Raw genomic sequence first — 25,742 nt, forward strand, 5'->3', positions numbered from 1 at the left:
GCTTAATATCAAGTAATTTATAAAATTTAGTAAGCATCTGTCAACCGGAAGTGGCAGTTTACTCTTATTCGATTTTTATTCCACTATTTTTTTCGACCCCTAAACATGTGTGTTCGTCACAAAAAAATTCAAGTATAATTCTTGTAGCAATGTGATGAAAAGAAAAAAAAATATTAAATTTTATAAACCGGAAGTGGGATTTTTTTCTCTTAGAAAGGTTGAAAATGTTGTGCCCACTTCTCTGTCCACACCCCTGAACGTATTAAGCTGAAAATTTATATTTCTATCCTTTATGTACTAACTTAGATCTGATAGGGTTTTGGTCAGAATTCGTAAACCGGAAGTAGTATTTTTTTTAAAAACAATAATTCATTATTTTTCAATTATTTTATTTTGACCTTTTAAATTGTTTTAAGCTTCTTGATATTTATTGTGTATAATAAAAATCGTAATTATAAGTAAAAATAAAAAAAATCACTTTTTTAATGAACCGGAAGTGGGATTTTTTTCCTCGTAAAAAGGTCAAAAATGTTGTGCCCACTACTCTGTCCACACCCCTAAACGTATTAAGTTGAAAATTTATATTTCTATCCTTTATGTACTAACTTAGAGCTGGTAGGCTTTTGGTCAGAATTTGTAAACCGGAAGTAGTATTTTTTTTTAAAACAATATTTCATTATTTTATTTTGACCTGTAAAATTATTTTTATTTTCTTGATATTTAATGAGTATAATACTGATAGTGATTTTTAGTAATAAAAAAAATTTGAACAAAATCTGACAACCGGAAGTAGAACTTTTGTTTTGTGCAAGTTTCCATACATTTGCGCTCAATTTGTATCGCCATCATAGTCATCAGTTCAATATCGAATTTTGTTTTGTAACCTTCTTATATTCCTCAAATATATAGATAAAGTCATGGGTTGGTCACACCCGAATTTTTTTATTTGAATTCTATATCTACGAGTTTCTAAAATACTTTTATTCTTTCTAAAATACGTTCCAATTACATAATTCAATAATTTTGTAATTCGAACTAATTTTTAAGCATAATTCAACATGTTTATGTTGTCAACACTGCACTGGGTACTCAATGGTAGAGCACTAGATGGGGGAGAGCAAGACAGCAATATCAATCAACTCCGACCTCTCATTTTTATCTTCTGTTAGTTTGCGATTGTGATTGTGATTGCGATTGCTGCGTCGATCGGATCAGATTTGGGTTTTATCACAGACATGGAAAATTTGAATTCTTTAAGCTTGGGAGCTACAGGGAAAAGATAAACTAAAAGGTAGCTAAAATGATAGGTTCTGTAAACTCATTTCTGTCTCTCGTTCATTTCCCAAACATGAAGGAAATGGCAGGTGACAGTGAATTAACGTGTCATTCCTTTTAATCCTTTTACTTGGCAAGTAAATATAATGGAAATACATAGTTATTGCAGAGCGTGTACAAGTAAGGACAGAACTGGAGCTAGTGATTTTGGACCTACAGAATGATACATATAATGCTAAAATCCTCTATATCAGATGAGGACTTCTGGAATACAGTGGACAGAAAAAGTTTCCATTCTTAAAAAAGCAGCATACAATATAAAATCATTTTTAGGTTCCACATATCTTTGCGAATCATTGTTTTCAAACATGAATTTAATAAAATCAAAATATACATGGATCTCGACTCACCGATGAACGTGTTTATGATTGTTTACTAACAGGAATATCATCATACTCTCCTAATTATGAGACACTGACTTTGAGATCGTTATTATAATTTTTATATAACGTTTAATTTATAATACAAGGCTTTTATAGTTTCACTTCGCTAATGGTTCAGGTAATATTCCTATATTCTTCCGATCGGCTTGAAACTTTACCATTTTGCGCGGTTTGGTCAACGATAGAAATTTTGTATGATGCTACCATGACGTGTATTAATTTTACATAAGGATATAAACAATAATTTATATATTTAAAAAAATATATTGTGTTTATTTATTACCTTTGTCCAACTATAAATTTTCTTTGAAAAAAAATTTGTGGTGCTTGCCGCCTTACCGATATTTTAGAATGTGCTCTAGGGTACAAAAAGGTTGGGAAGTCCTGGTTTATCGTATTGCGACAGTCTATTCGGCAAATTACGCAATTTAATATATTGTGTACGCGTGTATTGTTTATTTTAAAAATATATGTATGTATGTATGTAATTGGATACAGATCGAGCTGACCTTTCGTTTTGTGAACCTATAAATTAGATGGCATGTACGATAGATTTGATATATAATTTTATTCAGTAACTACTGAGTAAACTTTCTTTATCGAACTGAGATCGTATGAATAGGTAAATATATTCGTACATTAGTGTGCATATACAATATTAGGTATTATGTATGGACATATATACATACATACATATGTTTACTTCCATTATTATGTTTTGTTTCTATTAATTGTCGCTATTATATACCTATAAATACATACATATAGATATACATAAATGAGACCCATTGGAGCTTTACTTCTTTCCGGATAGCTTCCTTTTTATTCATGTTTACGTTGTCAACAAAACGTTTCAGAAAGCTATTACAAAAGAAACGGCACATCCGCAACAAGGTTTCAGAACAAATTACTCAAAAATTTAAAAATAAAGTCTTACTCGAAACTATTAAATTTTATTATGAACTTAGAACCACGCTATATTTAATAGATCATGCAAAGCGAAAGCATTTTCAAAATTAGTGAGTAGTTTTGGTATAGGGTAGGGTTTCTGATTTCCCGGACTTTTTCAATTCCCGGGACACGGGACGGAGCCCGGGATCGTTCCCGGGATTCCCGGGATCCCGGGACACATGAAAAAAAACTTTTTTTTTTCAATTTAATATATTTTTATTAATAAAAAAATATTTATTTATTTACCAAACAATACATAATATATCTATTAACTCGAAAAAAGGTAATTATAAAAGTAAACTTATTTAAAGTAGCGTCTTAAGAATACTAAAATATTTAAATGAGAATCAGAAAGTCTAATTCTAGATTTGGTACGAAAATTTCCAGCAATGGAAATAACTCTTTCAGTTTCGGTCGAAGTTTGTTTTATTGCTATAAGAGACGAAAACATTTTTTTTTTAATTAACGGTTTTTTTCTCCTGTCAGCATGTATATTTTATTTTCTTTTTTAAAGTCAAGTATGATAACTCCTTATTTAATTCTTCACTCATCGTCAAACACACAATTGTTTCAACTTCATCCGAATTTAAAAGTGTTACTTCCATTGTGGAATTGTCAATACAAGAAGGATATACTCGTTTCATAATCGTTTCACCGTAGGATATACATTCGCTTTTATTGCAACATTTAAATAATGTTTTGTTCGGTATAAAATCAGAATTATTTAAATTTCGTATTAAAAAAATCAGTTTTAGGCTTCTTCTTTCTTCGATTTTAATTTTTGAGAATATTTTACGATTCTTTGTGTGTTTGATTTATGATTTCCCTTCGTGCAGTCGTGAAAATGTTGTATGTTTTCAAGATTTTTTTAAAACCAATTCCCGGGATTCAAGATAAAAACAGTTGTATGTTTTCAAGATTTTTTTAAAACCAATTCCCGGGATTCAAGATAAAAATTCCCGGGACACGGGACAACATAAATTTAGTAATTTCCCGGGAATGTCTGTCCCGGGTCGACCCGGGTCAGAAACCCTAGTATAGGGTGGTTGGCTTTTGTATTAAAATGAACATGGAATTGGATCGGTAGAGCAAGGCCGCAATACTAAGTGCCAAATCTTGTAAATAGAACAAATAAAATAGGGTCGACCGCGATGTTGGAATGTCGTTTCCGGGCATAGAAGGGGTTGAAAAAAATCGAGGTGAAGTTGTGCCGCTGTTTGGACCTCAAAAAAGCTTTGTTTGTTGCCAAAATAATTTTGCTCGCCAAAAGAACACATCGCCAACAATTAATCTACTAACGTTAAACCTAATTTCAGAAAATTGCACTCATTTAGGTAACCATACTCAGATTCTTTGGTGAGATATGATATATGGCCAATATAATATACCGACGATATGTAAATAGCCCCAAATTTTTCTCGATTCGACGCGCATATAAGTTTACGGGTGACCGTGAAAAAGTCGAAGTGAAAAAGTCGAAAATATTCGTTTATCATGCATACATATGAAAAACGGTTAGTATACATATATGTATATCAGTGGCGTGCGGTAAAAGTCTCTCTCCCCCCGTCGTACATCCTCACTTAATTTGCGCGAGCAGGATACAAGAGGAACAGGCTTTTCCTCCCGTATCCTGCGCGCGCACATTAAACATGGTTATATGACAAAAAGAGAGATAATTTCACCGCATGCCACTGATATATATTATATACATATATGTATGTATATACATTTACCGTTTACCATGCACCCTTTTTTTTATCTTTCGACTTAAGATCTTTCGATTTTCGATCTTTGCCTTCCGATATTTGCTTTTTCGACCATTTCACTTTCGGTCCCGTGAGGTAGACCCCCATAAAAGCATAGAAGCGTGATTTCAAACTGATATTTCAAGACAATATTCGTAGTTTCAGAATTATCAGTTTCGCAGTCACGTTCTTCAATGGAGTCTTCGTTGGATATTTTTTCTGGTATTATAATACTTGTATTACCAATTACTGGTTCAGTTCCGAATTCGGGTGCCATTTTCAATTTCGGATTTCGATTACTGTTTCAGTTCCGGATCCCGATTCCTGTTTCAGTTCCGGGTCCGGATTCCTGTTTCAGTTCCGGATCCGGATTCCTGTTTCAGTTCCGGATCCAGTTTCCTGTTTCAATCCCGGATCCCGATTTCTGTTTCAGTTCCGGATCCCGATTCCTTTTAGTGAGTAAGTAAGTAGAAAGTCTATAGTCCAAGGACTATAGACTTTTACAAGTATAATGTGTGGCCACGCTCCAAGTGAATCTAAGATCATTATTATTTGCGGTTCATTGCATGGACGGGTTTTCAATAGGTATCCCACCATAATCACTTTTTCCTTCCATTTTGAACTGGTAAAATTTGTGCGAGTCGGAGCAATCGTAGTGCAGGGGCAAGAAATGAAAATGCAATAAACGGTGATTTATGCGAAAATTACCGAAAGTAAACCGAGCGAGATCGCGGTTTAATAAAATGCAATAATTCACGGATGTGTCCGACTCGGACTTTTTAGTTTCGAATGCAACTCGAGACAAATTTCAACTCGATTTTTCTTTACGCTAATTACGCTATTTACAGAAATTACGCTAATACGCGTAATTTCTTTACGCTGTTATAATTCGCAGTTTCCAGGAGACGACGGAAAATTAAATCGATGAAACTTTTCATTCAAAGTCCGCACCCACATTAGTTTACTATCCAAAGCCAAACTGGTGCGCCTTTAAGCCATGCATGTGTTTTCAAATGTTCAAAAAAGAAGACCATAGGTATTGCTATAAAATTAACTCACTGTCATTTGAACATTGTAAATTTTATACTCACTTAATTATTAAATATAACCACCTTCAAAATAACAATAATTCAGAAAAACAGTTATTTTTTTATTAATTCTAATTTGACAAATTAAAAGTTATTAAAATGGTTGGTTAAAAAATTCCGATAAATTTTTTAACACCCAATAAAATGATGAATCTACTGGAATGATTTTAACTCACTTATTTTTGCGACTAGACGTGTATAAATCTTTGCTTTTTTTAATAGGATTATCTTATTTTGACGCCCCTTTTTGCTGCTAGAGGTCGTATGCCGACCACGTCCAACCCGTTTTCCCCCTCTAGTTCTTCATATCTCCACCTAACCCACCCAGTGTTCCCAGATTTACCCCAACCGTTCAATTCGGTCGAAAACGTGGGAAAGCACACGTCCCACAATGAGGAAAAACGAAGAAAAACTTCCGCGTAACGCACGTACATATGTACATACAAATATAAATATAGGTAGTCGATATTTTTTCTGATCACGAATCATATAAAGGTGTTTGCTGAAGCTAGCGCTTAAGTTGAATGCAAATCTATTGACTTTTTCAATAAAGGTTCTGATCCTAATCAATTTTTGCGGAAAATAATTTCAACTTTTTTCATCTCTAAAATCGACCAAATCATAATAATTACACATAATAACTAGAACCCTGACAAACTTGCTATTATCTTTTAATTGCATCAGCCGTTTTGATCATGTAAAATAAATAATAATATATCATAAATAATAGAAAACGAACTATATCAGAAGGTAACCTTGTCAACTCGGCTCTTTAGATATATTCATCGTCAATCTAAGATATTTATTGATGAAAGTGCAAGAAAAAATTAAACATGAAAAGTCCGCACAATTAGAATACGAAAAAATCACACACGAGAAATTGTAGACACCGTGTCAATATTCTTGTAACCATATTCTTATTTTTATGTTAACAAGTAAGTTAAATATGCATGTGTAACATTCAAAATTTTATCCATCAAAATAAACTTTTTTACAGAATTATAAATGGTTGGATTTTAGCTATATCTGCTGCTTCAGTTTTTCAGAGAGGAAAAAGAATTTCACGCGTGCTCTTTATTGTCTGTCATCACAAAAATATGATGTAAAATCGAAAGGACATACATATGGTTAATTAATTTAATGTGCACACAATTTTAATGCATGTATGTACATATGTAAAGTAATTAAAAAACATATTTAGCATTTTTAAGGCGGACTGATTTTTATAATCGTTACTGTATACATACATATATATCTATAGTAACAAAATAACAAGACAATCTTTAACAGGCTACTTCAGATCGTCTCGGCGACAAAGCGCTAATTTTCCCAAAAATAAAACAAATCCTCCATAGATATGCTATTTTAATAATCCATATGTACAAAGCGTAAGCAAAGACAAAATAGTCAGTCGTAAAACAACGAATGTATGTATGTACATACATATGTATATCCGTAATCTTATTACCGACGGAAAACTCGCGGAAAAACGCTCGCGCCGAAAGCTCCGCGAAATTGTCACTAATAGAAGGCATTATCGCGGTCCCTCGCCACCGAAAACGAGTCGAGAGTAAACAGAAGAGAGAGGGTTTCATGACAATAGCCGCTGAAAGCAGATGCTCTAAAAGCAGCCGAAACATATTGCGAGTTAACGCTTTCATCGCCACACTGCATGAACACCAACAGTGTCAATATATATACATATTATCGTATAATTAATTATTACAGTCGTACAAGATATGTACATAATAAGGATTGTTGATTTTGAAGAAACGGTTTCAAAAACCCGGCTTTTTGGATGAATTTATGTATAACCTTTGAAAACATTTTATTTCTATGCATTATTTTTTCAAATGAAACAGTAACGATTAATCTAAGAAACCGTGACTCATCATACATGAATATGTCAATCTTTTATGAACACATACATACATACATTATACTCTAACGTAGAGATTAGGAGAGTAGCGCTCGTGGACCGATGGTTTACTAACGCCGGTCACCTGATCTCGCGTTCACGCCAAAATGGCCTCGACGTATGTACATACATACATATGTATGTATAAGCGTATAGCATTCAGCGCCCAATAGGATCTCGCGACTCATCAACCAATAATATCCGTGTAAGGAGACGCCCGAGTAGTATACATATTGGTCCACCTAAGTGAAATTGTGGGAAATCAACAAAAACTATTTTATCATCACAGTTAACATTTTTTAAATACTTCTTTGCGTTAATGTTTTAAATTTAAACCAAAAATATTATTAATTAGAAAAATTCTAATATATAATCCTAAAAACTCAAGTATGGAGTTTGAGAGTTTTGATATTCAATAAGTTGGATTTTGTGACTTATGAAATTGACCAAGTCACCACGCTCATACAAACTACTGGACGGTTTCATGGTGCTTACGGATTAAACCAACGACGATTTTGGGCCAACTTTTTAACCAGCAGTAGCGTACAAAATATCGAAATAAAAATTAAATTTTAAAATTGAAATTAAATATCAAAATCAAGCTAAAGAGCGATATTGAGCTAAAATTAGATCATCGTTGATGTTTTGAATTACAACAATGTTTTGAATTACGACGATACGCATTTAAAACCAGAGAAATATTATAATTTCTCTGCTTACGAGCGAAAAAAAATATTGTTAAAATCGTCACGAGATGTTACTGTATTTCCACGTGGATGATCGATAAAAAAAAACAATTGTGTCGGATAAAGGTGTTGGATGTCGGTGATTTGTCAAAGGGTTTTTTTCCTTTCGTCGAAATAAAATTAATAATCACACATTATCCGATAAATTTTACCTCTGAAATGATTTAATTACTTGATTTATTTCGACGAGAGAAACAATTGAAGATTAAAAAAATCCGTTTAATGTGACCGACAACACCCCGGGTTAGCTTCCATCGGTGGATCACCCATACTAATACATGATATATTCTCAGTAACTGCGCATTACGGGGAAGTAAAAATAATAATTCTTTGATTTTTTTTCGATCTTAGTGCGTATCTTCGTAAGTCAAAACATCTTCGACAAACAAAAGTCGAGGATTACCTGTATGTGATTGTTGATGATCTAATTTTAGGTCAATCTCGAAAATTTATTTAAATTGTGCATGTTCTGTTTTAACTTTCAATATTTAATTTTAATTTTAATATAATGATTATAATTTTATTTTGATACTTGAATTTAATTTTAATATAATAATAATAGTTTTAATTTTGATATTTAATTTCAATTTTTAAATTTAATTTTTATTTCGATATTTTGTACGCTACTAGTTTTAAAAGTTGGCCTGTGGGCCGTTCGTTGGCTTGGTGCGTACGCACCATCACACATACTGACCGCGGCCATGACAGTTTTCATCGTAATAACTAGCTCTCATTGGCTGAACTGGAGAATGTTAGTTTTGAAACCCACTGGTAGATGGAGTTTGAGTTTTGAAAATAAATGCCATTTTTAAACTCATTTTTACTGTGGATTAGAGAGTTATGTAATTTTTTTAATTCATCAGTAGGTGTGTACTATGACGAAAAAAAATAATAAAATAAAATTTCTTTTTTGGTCTATGGTGGAGTTTTTGATTTTTAATTCTAGAATCCTCACATTCAAAGCAAAGTGTGATGTAGCACTATCAACAATATGCTGCCGCCTAGAACCAGCCCTGTGTACATATGTATGAATGGACATACATATATGGTCAATTTACATATACAGAATATGTTTATTTTCTAATCCATCCAATAGAAACACGCATGTGCAACAAGTTAATAGCCGATTGCAATTTCGATAATAATTTTTAATAGTATGCGATAATATCTCTGTTAATAGAGTTAATGGAGTAGGGTGTGTTGTCGATAAATAACGAATGTGCACCCCGGGTGCATACCCGTATTGAACAATAGAATATTCCAACACGCAACCTTTTATCGGCTGAATTAGTTAGTCCCTAATGGAGGCCTTATTGATACTTTTAGTAAATTTCGTTATTGTGGTTGAGGTACACTTGCCACGCCTCTACGCATCCGTTCGCAAAAAGTGGTGCGACAACATTACCGTTAATGAAAAAATAAATATATGCGTATGTATGTATATACATAGGTATGCATATGTGGTTTACATACAATGTACATATAGAGGGTACATTGTATGCGAATATTAAACTAAATTTGTTGAATTAGTTGGTTCCCGAGCAGCGATTCTACGATAATAATAGTGAATCGTGCATACAAGTAGTAATCGTAGATGTCGCTTGTCACTCATGATAACGAATGCGTATAAATTACTAACAATGACAGATGTAGTCATTAGTACGCTCTATTATCAGTGTTTCGTAACCGGTAGTCTGCATACCCCTCGGGGTCCACGAGTCGCCTTGTTAAAATATACAAATGTAGAAAAAATAATTAAAATTAATATTTAACAAGGTAAACGGAATAATTCACGTATTTTAGTATTTTAGATTGTGGCTTGGCATTTAGATTGTGAGCATTACATGTTAACAACAATGAAGAAGATGGAACTAATTTTGGAAAAATACATTAATTAATAGACTTCTTTTGTTTATTTTATATTGTTGCAAAATATATTAGAGAGTCTTAACACACCTTTACAAAATTCGAAATCTTCGGCAGTAGGTTTTGTTTTCTATTAGCTCCAATTTTTATACCTGCTTTCTATTGGATTTCTAAATAATTCTAGTTGGAAATGTTGGCGAGATATTCTGCATGGCGGGCTTTCAACAGAAAATACGTCAGCACTTAAAGGGTTAAGCAGAAGTTGCGACTCTTAATTCAGTTCTCGTCAACGTATTTATTTATTTTAAACTGGTTTTTCTATAATAGCAATAATAAAACCAAAAAAAATAAAGAAATTGTCTTCAGAATGGTCTGGTTTGAATTCAATAAAATCTAGAATCCATGAAATAAATCTAAAAATAGATTTTTTAACGAAATATATTCAGGAATAAAAAGCACAATAACTTTTTTGATTTTGTATATATTAATTAAAGGTTCTTGTTATTAGCTAAAGTATTTCAATTATTTAAAATTTAAGTATAGTTTCTTTTTAATTTAATATTCCATAGCTAATTTCTATATTTAATTCAAATTAAAGTAACAATTGGAGTTTTGTACTCTTTATTATATTATATTTTCGTGTATTGTCGTGTCGAGTGTCACATGCATACATGAACCTGATCTCTTCAATCAACAAAAAAAGGTCAGGTCGTAGGCAAAAACCGAATTTTGCATTCGTCCACAGTGAGCCATAAATCTTGTACTAAACTGTTCCCAGAACACTTCGTGATCCCGAACTTCGTGATCCCTGTTTCCCAACTATTTTATAGTTTTCCATATTAATTTAATTTAAATTAACTCTTGGAGCTTTATACTCCTTATTATATTTCATTATTAAAATATTGAATTACAAATCACATTCACATACATAAATCCGCCTCCTCAAAGAGGCTTTTCACGTTAAAGATCTGGAAAAGTAGTGTGACAATTGCTAATGTATTATTATCATAACTAACAACTATCATTTACAAAGTAACCCTATTAAATAGCATGCAATAACTCATAAGTGATCCAAGCGATACCTAGGATGAACAATCGATCTACCTGAATCCAGAAAAGGGCCTATGGACGGTATGGCCCACTCCTTGAACGAAATTCTCTCTCAAGTACCGCGTTTTTCTCAACACATCTTGGATATAATAACTATAATAATATAATTATAACCTCCAACAAGGTAAGAGTGACGATGAATGACAGCTTAGCTAATAGAAACCTGTATTTAGCTACGTACAATGTAAGAACGTTATCGAGTGAAGGAAGTGTGCTTGCATTAGATAATGAATTAGAAAATATCAAATGGGATATAATAGGACTCAGTAAAGTTAATAATTAAGAGAATAGAAAGAAATATTATAGAAATAAGCGACATTTCGGAAAGTATATGTTATGTAGTATTAAGAATTTCGAACAGGTACACTTGTCAAATCTTCCAAATTTACGCCCCCACATCTAGCCACTCAGACGAGGAAATAGAAGACTCCTACGAAAAACTACAGGGCGCATACAATAGAAGCCGTAATCACTTTATAATAATCATGGGTGACTTAAACGCAAAAATAGGACAGAAGACAAATACGGAAAGAGCAGTAGGCAATTTTGGTACCGGCCAAAGAAACGAAAGAGGCGATCGCCTCATAGAATTCGCAGAACTCAACAGGCTTTTTATCACTAACTCATTTTTCAGGAAAAACACAAACAATAAGTGGACTTGGGAGAGTCCCAAAGAAGACAGAAACGAAATCGACTTCATCCTAACAAATACCCTGCACTCAGTTAAAGATGTTAGTGTTTTAAGTAAAGTAGATATAGGTAGCGATCACAGACTAGTCCGGGCCCGGATGGTCATTCATATAAATTGCGAACGTAGAAAATTAATAAAATGATGCAGTGACACTCTAGATTTCGCCCAACTAAGGTCTAGGAAAAAGGAATTCTAACTCGAACTTGGAAATAGATACGAGAAATTGAATCCAGAAGCAGACATCGAGCTAATGATGAACACTATCATTAGCTCGGTCATAACCTCAGCAGGTAAGAAATTAGGTGGATTCAGGAAACAGATTAAGCTAAGCAAAATTTCAGCGGAAACAAAAAACCTAATTACGCATAAAGGGAATTTAGATAGGGACAGTAATAAGCAAGAATACAATCTAGTATAATTGCTAAATTAAAAAGAGAATAGTCTGGAATGTCAGGGATTCTAGTAGCAATCTAATAGAAAATACCATAAAGAATAACCGTAACCTGAAAAAGTGCAAACAGGATATTTTCTCAGGCAAAAACCAAATTATCGCAATCTGATCGGAGAACGGAGTAATAATTAGGAATAGAGAAGAAATCATAGACAGAGTTTACACTTTCTATGCAAAACTATACGAGAACAACAATGAACAACTTCCCGCTCCGAAATCGACACCCGGCCAAAGGGTTCCTGAAGTATTGTCTAGCGAAGTAGAGGCCGCGCTAAAAATTGCAAAGAACGGTAAAACCCCAGGGGAAGATAATATTCCCATTAACTTACTAAAATGTGTCGGCTCCCCTCATACTAACACACTTGTGAAGAGTCTCGGTGATTACAACAAAATTAATATTAAGTATTAGATGTATTATGAGCATTTAAAAGAATTGTAAATAAGTTTTTGAGCTCTTTTTTATGCTGTACACTAACATTAGAATAATATAATACTATGATTACTGACAAAATAAAATTAAAACATTAAAATAGAAAATGATCAGTATTAGCTATTAAAATATGTAGATATAAGATGTATTGTGAACATAATTTAAAAATCAAAAAAATATTTATCTATATCTAAGCATCTCAAATTTGCTGATATTCGAGATGATTAGTTATATTACAAAAGGGGATAGGAGCAGACATTGAGACGCCATATAAAAAAGTGAACGAATTCGATGATTAACGAGATTTTCGTCCGACAATAATGATACCTGCGACCCAGAATTTCCCTACACCTCTCCATCACTTATTCCTATTTCCTACTTTTGACTTACTAAACAGATTGAGGATTTTTTCGCGTTCACCACTCGAATAAAATTAGCAGGCGGAGAGCCCGAAATAGACCGTTGACACTAGCGCCACCTGGCGAGGGGCTTCGAATTGAATTCGAGTCTCACACTTGAAAAACACCCCGTCGTATTTATTTGAATAACAAATACGATACTCTATATATATATATATATATATATATATATATATATATATATATATATATATATATATATATATATATATATATATATATATATATATATATATATATATATATATATATATATATATATATATATATATATATATATATATATATATATATATATATATATATATATATATATATATATATATATATATATATATATATATATATATATATATATATGTATATATATACATATATATATATATATATATATATATATATATATATATATATATATATATATATATATATATATATAAATATATATATATATATATATATATATATATATATGTATATATATTCTATATTCTAATTTCGTTCACCCATCTTCCTTGCGGTCTTCCTTTTACTCTTTTGCCTTCTCTCGGGTACCATTCAAGCACTTCTTTTGTAAACCTTTCGTCCATCTTCCTAGCTACGTGACCCGCCCACATTGCCATTTCAATCTCTTCACTCTATCCACTATGTCCACTACCCTTGTCATACTTATCGACCACGTGTTCCGCTTTCTGTCTTTCCTCGTTATGCCAAGCATACAGCGTTCCATACTTCTTTGAGTGCATTGGATTTTATTTAGCATCTTGGCGTTCAGTGTCCAAGTTTCACATCCATACGTCATCACTGGCAAAACGCATTGATCAAAGATCCTTTTCTTCAGGCAGAGTGGAATTTTTGATTTAAAAACAGCATTCATCCGTCCAAATGCACTCCATCCTAATTTCATACGTCTCTTTATCTCTTCATCTTTACTACCAGACATGTCAATTATTTGACCTAAATATAAATAATTATTTACTACTTCTACTTATTTATCATCTAATGGGATGCTATCAGGCATGCAATAACTATTGAACATTAGTTTGGTCTTATCTACGTTAATTTTTAATCCTACTTTTCTACTTTCCCTGTCCAGCTGTGTTAGTCTGATAGGTAGGTCAGCTGAATCACGAGCTACTAAAACTATATCGTCTGCGAACCGAAAGTGACTCAAGAAGCGACCATTGATGCTTACTTCGGCTGTGTCCCAATCCAAGTTCCTGAAAACTCCCTCAATCAACGCATTGAATAACTTGGGCGAGATTGTATCTCCTTTTCTTACTCCTTTTCCTATGCTAAATATATCAGTACCTGAAAAATTTTTAACCGAAGTTGTGGCATTCTTATATATTGCAGCTAACAGTCCCACATAGGGTTCCGGAACTCCCCGTGTTTGTAGAGCGTTAAGTACTGCATTATGGCTAACTGTATCGAAGGATTTCTCATAATCGACGAAACCTAGGCACAATAGCCGTTGATATTCGTTGGCGCGCTCGATTAGTTCGCCAACTACTTGGAGGTGGTCCATTGTGCTGAAATTTTCCCTAAACCCTGCCTGTTCTATAGGTTGGTTCTCGTCGAGGATATTCTTCAGCCTTTCTGTAATAACCTTGATATCGCTTTTGTCGCCTTTTTTGTGTATTAAAATGATAGTTGCGTTATTACATCCTTCTGGTATAGCTTATTTCTGGATGCATTTGCTGAAAAGCCTAGCTAAGATATTAATTAGGGGGTCCGCCACATTTTAGTAAGTCACTTTGAATATTATCTTCCCCTGGGGTTTTACCGTTCTTTGCAGTTTTTAACGCGGCCTCTACTTCGCTAGGCAATACTGCAAGAACCCTTTGGCCGTGTGTCGATTCCGGAGCGGGAAATTGGCCGTTGTTATTTTCGTAAAGTTTTGCATAGAACGTATAAACTCTGTCTATGATCTCTTCTCTATTCTTAATTATTACTCCGCTCTGTGATCTGATTGCGATCATTTGGTTTTTGCCTAAGAAAATATCTTGTTTGCACTTTTTTAGGCTACGGCTATTCTTAATGGTATTTTCTATTAGCTTCCTGCTAAAATCTCTGACATCCCTGACTATTCTCTTTTTAATTTCCTTATTCACTAGATTGTATTCTTGCTTATTATTATCCCTATCTAACTTCCTTTTATGCTTATTTAGGTTTTTTGTTTCCTCTAAAATTTTGCTTAGCTTAATCTGTTTCCTGAATCCACCTAATTTCTTACCTGTTAAGGTTAGAACCGAACTCTCCTTTAGGACTCTCCCAAATCCACTTTTTGTTTGTGTTCTACTGCTCTTTCCGTATTTGTCTTCTGTCCTATTTTTGCGTTTAAGTCACCCATGATTATTTTAAAGTGATTACGGCTTCTATCGTATGCGCCCTGTAGTTTTTCGTAGGAGTCTTCTATTTCCTCGTCTGAGTGGCTAGATGTGGGGGCGTAAATTTGGAAGATTTGACAAGTGTACCTGTTCGAAATTCTTAATACTACATAACATATGTATACGTTCCGAAATGTCGCTTATTTCTATAATATTTCTTTCTATTATCTTATTGATAAGAAACCCTACTCCTCCTATTCTACCATTTGGTAGCCCTCTCCAGTAGAGAAAGTTACCACTTTTTAGGATTATTTGGTTTTGCTTTTTTCGTCTTACTTCACTAAGTCCTACTATATTCCATTTGATATTTTCTAATGCAAGCACACTTCCTTCACTCGATAACGTTCTTACATTGTATGTAGCTACATACAGATTTCTATTAGCTAAGCTATCATCCATCGTCACTCTTACCTTGTTGGAGATTTGGATATTATTTTTCTCGCATTTATCCAAGATGTGTTGAGAAAAAGGCGGTACTTGAGAGAGAATTCCGTTCAAGGAGTGAGCCGTACCGCCGTAGACTCTTCTCTGTATTCAGGTCAGGTGTTTCCGATATTCATCCTAGGTATCGCTTGGATCTCTTATGGGTTATTACATGCCATTTAACCGGGTTGCTTTGTAAGTGAAAGTAGTTAGTTATGATAATAATAGATTAGCAATTGTTATACTACTTTTACAGATCTTTATCGGGAGACGTCTCTTTGGATAACAACGGATTTATATATTAGGTGGGCTGAAAAGTTCATAGGCTGACACATAGATAGCGCTACTAGTATTAAATCCATATGATTTTTAGTAAGCCCTAACCTTAAAAAGACACGTATAAATTTGACAGCTGTCGTACTATTAGTTTGTGAGTTATAGCATTTTGAGTGAAGCAACTTTTATAAGTTTGAAAAAATGGATAAAAAGGAATTTCGTGTGTTAATAAAGCTTTGTTTTTCGGCGAAAAAAAATACTATTGAAGCCAAGGTTTGGCTTGATAAACATTATTCGGACCTTGCACCAGGAAAATCAACCGTTGAGAAGTGGTTTGCTAAGTTTAAACGAGGCGAAATGAGAACCGAGGACGATGCACGCAGTTGATGCCCCAAAGAGGCTGTTACCGACGAAAACATCAAAAAAGTCCACAAAATAATTATGGATAACCGTAAAGTGAAATTGATTGAGATAGCTGAGACCCTAAAGATATCAAAGGAACGTGTTGGACATATCGTGAATGAATATTTGGGTATGCGAAAGCTCTGTTCAAAGTGGGTGCCGCGCGAGCTCACAATCGACCAAAAACAACAAAGAATTGATGATTCTGAGCAGTGTTTGGAGCTGTTCAAACGTAATAAACCCGAATTTTTGCGTCGATATGTGAAAATGGATGAAACATGGCTCCATCATTTCGCACCGGAGTCCAATCGACAGTCAGCCGAGTGCACGTTATGAAGTGACTCCAAAGCGTGGAATGACGCAAAAGTCGGCTGGCAAGGTTATGGCATCAGTATTTTGGGATGCGCACGGTATAATATTCATCGACTATCTTAAAAAGGGAAAAACCATAAACAGCGACTATTACGTAGCGTTATTGGAGCGTTTGAAGGACGAAATCGCGGAAAAACGGCCCCATTTGAAGAAGAAGAAAGTGCTGTTTCATCACTACAATGCACCGTGTCACAAATCAATGAAAACGATGGCAAAATTGCATGAATTGGGCTTCGAATTGCTTCTGCATCCACCGTATTCTCCAGATCTGGCCCCCAGCGACTTTTTCCTGTTCTCAGACCTCAAGAGGATGCTCGCTGGACAGAAATTTTGCGCCGATGAAGAGGTTATCGCCGAAACTGAAGCCTATTTTGAGGCTAAAGACAAATCGTACTATAAAAATGGTATCGAAAAATTGTATGACCGCTATAATCGTTCTATCGCCCTCGAAGGCAACTATATTGAATAATAAAATCAAATTCTAACAAAAAAAAGATTTTTTCTATGCTAGCCTACGAACTTTTCAGCCCAACTGTTATGTGAGTGTGGTTTGCAATTTAATATTTTAATAATAATATGAACCAATAAAAACTCAAGTAAAAAAAAATAAATGAATATAAAAAACTTAAGTAAAAAAACTCAAGTAACAAAATAAATGTATATAAAAAATAATGTACTAAAATATAAAAAGTAAATGTATATAAAAAACTATATTAAAAAAAAGTCAAGTAAAATAAATGTATATAAACAAATAATAAAATTATTAAAATAAAAAGGCAATTTAATCAATATTTCAACAACAAATGTACAAATGTGTGGGATTAAAATTGCAATCAAAATGATTTCAATGATTGGGGTTTCAATCAAAAAGATTTCAATGATTGGGGTTTCAATCAAAATTGTGATCCCGGCTTAAACTAATGTAATTAAATATATTACTAAGAGGTATGGGCCGCCTTGGTATGTATGTGATGATCTAAAATGAAAATGATTAATTAAAATATGTGCACATATTATAAAATATAGCAGGAAAAATACCCTCTATATATGAAAAACAAAGTAATACTATTTTGTAATCTTGAGTTTGGAAGTCAGGTCATTATGTTAGAACCAATATTATATCAATATTATATTGGGATATTTTTGGATAATGAACATTAGCGGATTAGCACATGTCAACAATAGTAAATGTAGAAAGAACCAATATTTCATAATTCCTTATCAGTGGCATTGATGTGCTATAAGCGAAAAATATGTATATAAATGCATGTATTTGATTTAAATAATAAGAATGAACTTAAACTCTTCCCATATTCACAATTGCATGTAAAATTTTCATTGTTTTTTTATATATATTATAAAATATTATAAATCTACATAGTTTAAAATATTACTGAAAAATGTTTATACATGATAAATAAATAATTCGACGACTGTTAAAACAAAGTCAATTATTATAATATAAATATATAAAAATATTTTTTTTTGAAAAATATCACAATTAAAATATAAAACTAAATATCACAGTAAAAATATGCCCTCGGTGCCCCCTCGCCCTTAGTATCCCCCTAAGCCTTTGCCCTATAGGGCTTCGCCCTCGGCGCCCCTCGAGCCTTTGCCCTGTAGGGCTTCGCCCTGGGCGCCCCTTGAGCCTTTGCCCTGTAGGGCGTCGCCATCGACGCCTCTCGAGCCTTTGCCCTGTAGGGCTTCGCCCTCGGCGCCCCCCTGAGCCTTTGCCCTGTAGGGCGTCGCCCTCGACGCCCCTCGAGCCATTTCCCTGTAGGGCTTCGCCCTTGGCGCCCCTCGAGCCTTTGCCCTCGGCGCCTCTAAAACCTTTGTCCTGTAGGGCTTCGATCTCGGCACCACTCGAGCCTTTGCCCTGTAGGGCATTGCTCTCGGCGCCCCTCGAGCTTTTGCCCTGTAGGTCTTCGCCCTCGGTGTCCCCCGAGCCTTTGCCCTGTAGGGCTTCGCTCTCAGCGCCCCTCGAGCCTTTGCCCTGTAGGGCTTCGCCCTCGGCGCCCCTCGAGCCTTTGCCCTGTAGGGCTTCGCCCTCGGCGCCCCTCGAGCCTTTGCCCTGTAGGGCGTCACCCTCGACGCCCCTCGAGCCTTTGCCCTGTGAGGCGTCGCCATCGACGCCCCTCGAGCCATTTCCCTGTAGGGCTTTGCCCTCGGCGCCCCTCGAGCCTTTGCCCTGTAGGGCGTCGCTCTCGAGCCTTTGCCCTCGGCGCCTCTCAAGCCTTTGTCCTGTAGGGCTTCGATCTCGGCACCACTCGAGCCTTTGCCTTTTGAGCTTTTTCCCTGTAGGGCTTCGCCCTTAGTGCCCCCCGAGCCTTTGCCCTGTAGGGCTTCGCTCTCGGCGCCCCCCGAGCCTTTGCCCTGTTGGGCGTCGCATTCGACGCCCCTCAAGCCTTTGCCCTGTAGGTCTTCGCCCTCGGCGCCCCTCGAGCCATTGCCCTGTAGGGCGTCGCCCTCTATGCCCCTCAAGCCTTTGCCCTGTAGGGCGTCGCCCTCGACGCCCTTCGAGCCATTTCCCTGTAGGGCTTCGCTCTCGGCGCCCCCCGAGTCTTTGCCCTGTCGGGCGTCGCCTTAGATGCCCCTCGAGCCTTTGCCCTGTAGGTCTTCGCCCTCGGCACCTCTCGAGCCATTGCCCTGTAGGGCGTCGCCCTCCATGCCCCTCAAGCCTTTGCCCTGTAGGGCGTCGCCCTCGACGCCCTTCGAGCCGTTTCCGTGTAGGGACTCGCCCTCGGCACCCCTCGAGCCTTTGCCCTGTAGGGCGTCGCCCCCGACGCTCCTGGAGCCTTTGCTCTCGGCGCCTCTAAGCCTTTGTCCTGTAGGGCTTCGATCTCGGCACCACTCGAGCCATTGCCCTATAGGGCATTGCTCTCGGCGCCCCTCGAGCTTTTGCCCTGTAGGGCTTTGCCCTCGTTGCCCCCTGATCCTTTGCCCTGTAGGGCGTCGCCCTCGACGCCCCTCGAGCCTTTGACCTGTAGGGCTTCGCTCTCGGCGCCCCCTGATCCTTTGCCCTGTAGGGCGTCGCCCTCGACGCCCCTCGAGCCTTTGCCCTGTAGGGCTTCGCTCTCGGCGCCCCCTGAGCCTTTGCCCTGTAGGGCTTCGCCCTCGGCACCCCTCGAGCCTTTGCCCCGTAGGGCTTCGCCCTCGGCGCCCCTCGAGCCCTTGCCCTGTAGGGAAAATCGAATTATTTGTTCAATCACGTCACGGATCTACGAACGTACGAACAACCAACAACCGAACAACCGAACAACCGAACAACCGAACAACCAACGAATGAACAACCAAGGATACATACAAAATCTCTTTCCAAATTATATACATATGTACATATATTAGATTAGAAAGGTTCATATTCATCGCGTACATATTGGAAAATTAAAATTTATTAGTAGACAAATTTTTCAAATATCTACATATGTATGTACATACATGTACTTGCAAGTATGCAGATATGTATTTACACGCAATCGATATCGCCTAGAAAATTCCATCCAGTTTTGATGAGCTCATGATTTCCGGGGAAAATGTGTGTGAACATCACACTAGCTTCATTCAGTTCTTTGTATAATGAATTTTTTGTCAAAAAGTCACTTTGATATTGCACATGTTAACTCTCGTCGTATTTTATTAGACAAATATTTGTCACGCGTACGTGGCTAACCTAAAAGAGCATAAAACATTTAATCGGTTTATTTACTGTAATGTGTTTGTACTTACGCCAAAGTCACCAAAGGGAAAACTGTGCAATGGGGTTTCCCAACACCATCATAAACATTGTATGTATGTATGTACATAGCTTAATGATGTAGACGTATGTATCTCACTTTCGTAATCTAAAATACATAAACGTGCATGCAATTATAATATTTTTGATTAGTATGTTGCCGGGGATTTGAATGAATTTTCTTGTAAGTAATTATTACTTTATCTATGTCGTAGTAACAATAGATGAAGTTTTGTGATCATGCGAATATTCGAACTCGAGATTTTGACTGATTCGAACTCAGAATCGATTACTGATCACCTTTTCATGATCTAGAAAAAATGTGTGTGTGTCTGTAAGTTTTTGAATTCAGTTATCTCCCAAACCGCTAAAAAATCGGACTGATCACATTTTTTTTACAATTAATGAAAATTATTTATTTATTTATTTATTTATTAATAGTTTTGGACCATTGTGGCATTACAGGAAGAACCTAATGCGCCACAATGGTCTACATTTAACAAAGATAATACAAGTAAAAAAAAAAACAGAAAAATTAGAAAGTAGAATAAAAAAATAATAAAAAGTAACAAAAGGAAAATAATAATACATAAAATGTACAAAGGAGAAAGAAAAAGTAAAATAAATCAACAAAATATGAATAAAAAATAAAATCACAGCGAGGCCCGAGGCGCAGGTTACCAGATAAATATGTTAAAATAACATCCGATAATCTACGCTCCCCAAGGTGGAAAATATCACATTCAGGGACGGCAGCAACGGTTTCATTTAGAAGTCGAATAGCTGTTGGAATAGGAGCCATTCGAAAAAGAATTGTGCGAGCAGCAGGTACAACCATCAAATGATGATGTCTACCACGCACATAATTATTAGGGACATAAAGTCCCAACTGTTCCAGCAACAACGGGCGTGACGTATTACCACGCAATTGCTGGAGAACGAAACGAATTAACGAGAAGTTTCTCCGAAGTTCAAGGGAATTATACCCAAGCATGCCCAAAAGGAAAGGAGTAGGATAGAGATATGGGTAGTACCCATATTCTTTCTTATACAGAAACCGAAGAAATGCTTTTTGCACTTTTTCGATAATAAGAGAGTAGTTTGCTTCATGCGGATTCCACACAATCGCATTATACTCTAGCTTACTACTAACAAGCGAGTTGAAAAGCAAGCGAGAAGACAAGGGGTTGGAGAATAATCTAGCATATCTCAAGACAAATCCAAGTCGACGAAAGGAAACGTCAGCGACTGTCTTGATGTGGTTGTGAAAGGTGAATTGAGGATCAAAAGTGATACCCAAGTCGACCATTAATTCCACACGCTTCAACAATACGGATCCAATGGAATATCCGTGACAATAAAGCGAATTCGCACGTCCATAACTCATAATGGCACATTTACTAGTATTCAGTTCAAGCCCTAATCTGGAACTGAACTCTAAAACAGCGTTAATATCAGCTTGAAGGAGAGAGGCCTGCCTCTCATCCTTAACAGCAAAGAATAATTTAACGTCGTCTGCAAACAAGATACATGAAGCATTGCGTAATACTTAAGGGAGGTTATTAATGACTATTGTAAATAGTAAAGGGCCTAAGGTGGACCCCTGAGTTACACCAGATCGCGTAAAAAATGAAGGAGATTCATAAATACCATATCTAACAAATTGCTTCCTATCACTAAGATAAGAAGCAAAGAGTTTAAGAAGACGTGGAGAAAAGCCCACTTCAGCTAATCTGATCATAAGAGCGTCATTATTGACAAGATCAAATGCTTTTCGAAAGTCAAAGTAGGGTACATCAACTTGTTGTCTACGGTCAACTTTAGACATGGTATAATATGAAAAGCAGGCAAGATTAGTGGTAGTGGAACGACATGGTGAAAAACCATGCTGCTCATCACACAACAATCTTTTGAACTGCAAAAGAATCAAACGGTGAAGGATATTATCAAAAATTTTGGGAATAGCCGAGATGATAGCAATAGGTCTGTAATTTTCAACCTCATTTTTAGAGCCACTTTTATGTATAGGAATGACTCTAGATAATTTCCAGTTTTCAGGATAATTACCAGAACCAAGAATAAGGTTAAAAATAAACTGAAGAGGCTCTAAAAGCGAATTACAGCATGCCTTTAATACGTCAGGGGGCACACCGTCAGGCCCAACAGATCCTTCAGCTTCAAAATTGCCATCCTAACATCTCCAAGCGAGACCCGCGGAATGTCTATACCGACACCCTCAGTACCAACTTGGGAAGCCAAATTAGCATCAAGGGATGGTGATCTCTGATCAAAAACAGAGCTAAAAAATTTAGCAAAAGCATTAGCGATCTCAGGACCGACATAACTTTCATTATTATATGAAAATGAATGCTCAAGACCATGTGAAATATGCTTACTCTTAATAAATCTGAAAAAGTGGTGAGGATTACTTGCGATAGCACTCTCCATCTCTTTGAGATAAAGAGTATAACGCTCACTAATACCACGTTTCACGATCTTCCTAAGAATCCGGAATTTCTCATAGTCACGTAATGATTGGCTACGTTTCCATCTTCTATGAGACAACCATTTTGCACGAACATCAGCTATAAGTTTGGTTTATCAATTATAAGTTTTAAACCTGATATTTTTTAAATATTTTTACCTGAACCGGAAGTAGTACTTTTACTCTAGAGAATTAAGATTTTTTATGTCTTTCTCAGTAACCTTTTGGTTTATTGAACTGAAATTTCATATCTAAAAATTTAAGCTATGTATAAAATAAATTTATACCAAGTTATGTATAAAATTTGGTAAGCATTCTTCAACCTGAAGTGGCAGTTTATTTTTTTCAACCCTTTAAACATTTGTGATCTTCATGAAAAAATTCAAGTATAATTCTTGTATCAATATGTTGAAAATAAAAAATAAATTTAATAAACCACAAGTGGAATTTTTCCTCTTAGAAAGGTCAAAAATGTTGTGGCCACTATTCCGCCCATACCCCTGAACATATCAAGCTGAAAATGTATATTTGTATGTTCTAACTTAGAGCTGATAAGGTTTTGGTTATAATTCGCAAACCGTAAGTAGTATTTTTTGTTAAAACAATATTTAATTATTTTATTTTGACCTTTTCAATTGTTTAAATCTTCTTGATATATATTGTGTATAATACTTATAATGATTATAAGTAATAAAAAAAAATTAATAAAATCCGACAACCGTAAGAAGAACTTTTGTCTTGTGCAAGTTTTCATACTATCATAACTAAATGCAAATGCTATCATAACTATGAGTATTTCATAATGCTTCTGATATGTTTGAATGTGGCTGTACGGTTCAATATAGAATTTTGTTTTGTGACTTTCTTATATTCCTCAAATACATAGATAAAGTCATGGGTTGGTCACACCCAGATTTTTTTTATTAACATTTGGTCAAATATGTATTACATGTTAGTGTACATATTCATGCGTATTATTATAGAATGTGGCTATTTGCAGCTACTGTGAATGTCTATAAACGGATTCAATGACGTACTAAAACCCAATGGCAATGGTCAGGGCATAGTGTACATAAGGGAAGATGAATAATGGACAAGAGAGATTTTTATTTAAATGTTATCCAAAAGGGATAAAACGTTTCTAAAGACAACCTAATGGTTACCATAGATATCCATTGATATTACAACATCCGATTAAGAAAATCACGAATTCTAATTAATAGTATAAGAAGTCATTACATATTTAAAATCACTCACATTCCTTTTTTTCAGCTTGTCTGCGTATGAATAATCTCACAAACCTTGAGATTATTCATACGCAGACATGAATGCTGGAAAATATATATGTAATGTAAAAAATTAAACATATTGAAAAAAAATAATGATTCATTACAAGTTAAATACTTTTAGATTAAGTTTCTTTATAATCTTTTTCATCGTTTTGAACAATAGTTTAACAACATATGTACATGCTATCTGTATACATATATAAAAAAAGTTTGTCTGTTCGTCTGTCACGTATGCGTTCCTATACCATTCAACCCAATGCGATGAAACCTACAATAGTTATTGTGTGTATATCCGCGATGGTATCTGTAAAAAAAATCGCCCAAAAACGGGAACGGAGACGGGAAAAATGGTAATGAGTGGCATTGCATGGCAAATAATTTCAAATCAGTTCGCAACCTACGTTGTTAGGGTAAAATAAACAAACAATTGAATAATTGAAAAAGTGTTCGCTGCCGTCTATTGTTTTTTTTAGTCAAGTCAAGTCAAGTTCCCCGCGTGCATTTTTCCGATAAATGGACACGGTAACGGGAATTGCATGCGTTATTGTGGCATTGCAACGCATGCCGGGTTCAACTATTATATAAATAAAACAGTTCCACTTTCTTTTTTTCATAAATTAGCTTAGGAAACAATTGAAATTTTTTATTTGAATTTCATGAAAATAAAAATACAATATATGGTCAATTAATAATACAAAGACGAGATGAATATGCATTCGTCAATAATAGTACATATTACAATACTCACGAATCGCATGATATCTCCATAACTGCGATTGACCGCCTCTGCCAAAATCCAAACACAAAATCACTACACATTTGCACGCGAATTTACACGATATTTTAATATTATAATTTAACGTTTGATTATCAGCCCAACATTGAATTTTATATAAGCACTACATATGTACATATATTAATATTATTATTCAAGATCATTTCAAGACCGAATAGATCACCTTGTCAGAACATTAAATTAATACATGGACAGTTTGACACTAATTAAATAACACTATTTTGATTCGCAAATTGAAATTTATGTCGACACTTAAACTACAATTATAATAACTAGACGATAGAAAAAATGACACCCGTGAAAAAAGTGAATCGCACAGTGCTAGAAAAAATAAATAAAAATCGATTCATTTGTTTTGCGTATTTTTGTTTTCAAATACTTATTGTTTCAAATTGAAATACATGGAAACTTTATTTTTCAATACAATTTTTTTTTAA

This window comes from Arctopsyche grandis, chromosome 1 (genome assembly GCF_051622035.1).
Source record: "Arctopsyche grandis isolate Sample6627 chromosome 1, ASM5162203v2, whole genome shotgun sequence".
Lineage (NCBI taxonomy): Eukaryota > Metazoa > Arthropoda > Insecta > Trichoptera > Hydropsychidae > Arctopsyche > Arctopsyche grandis.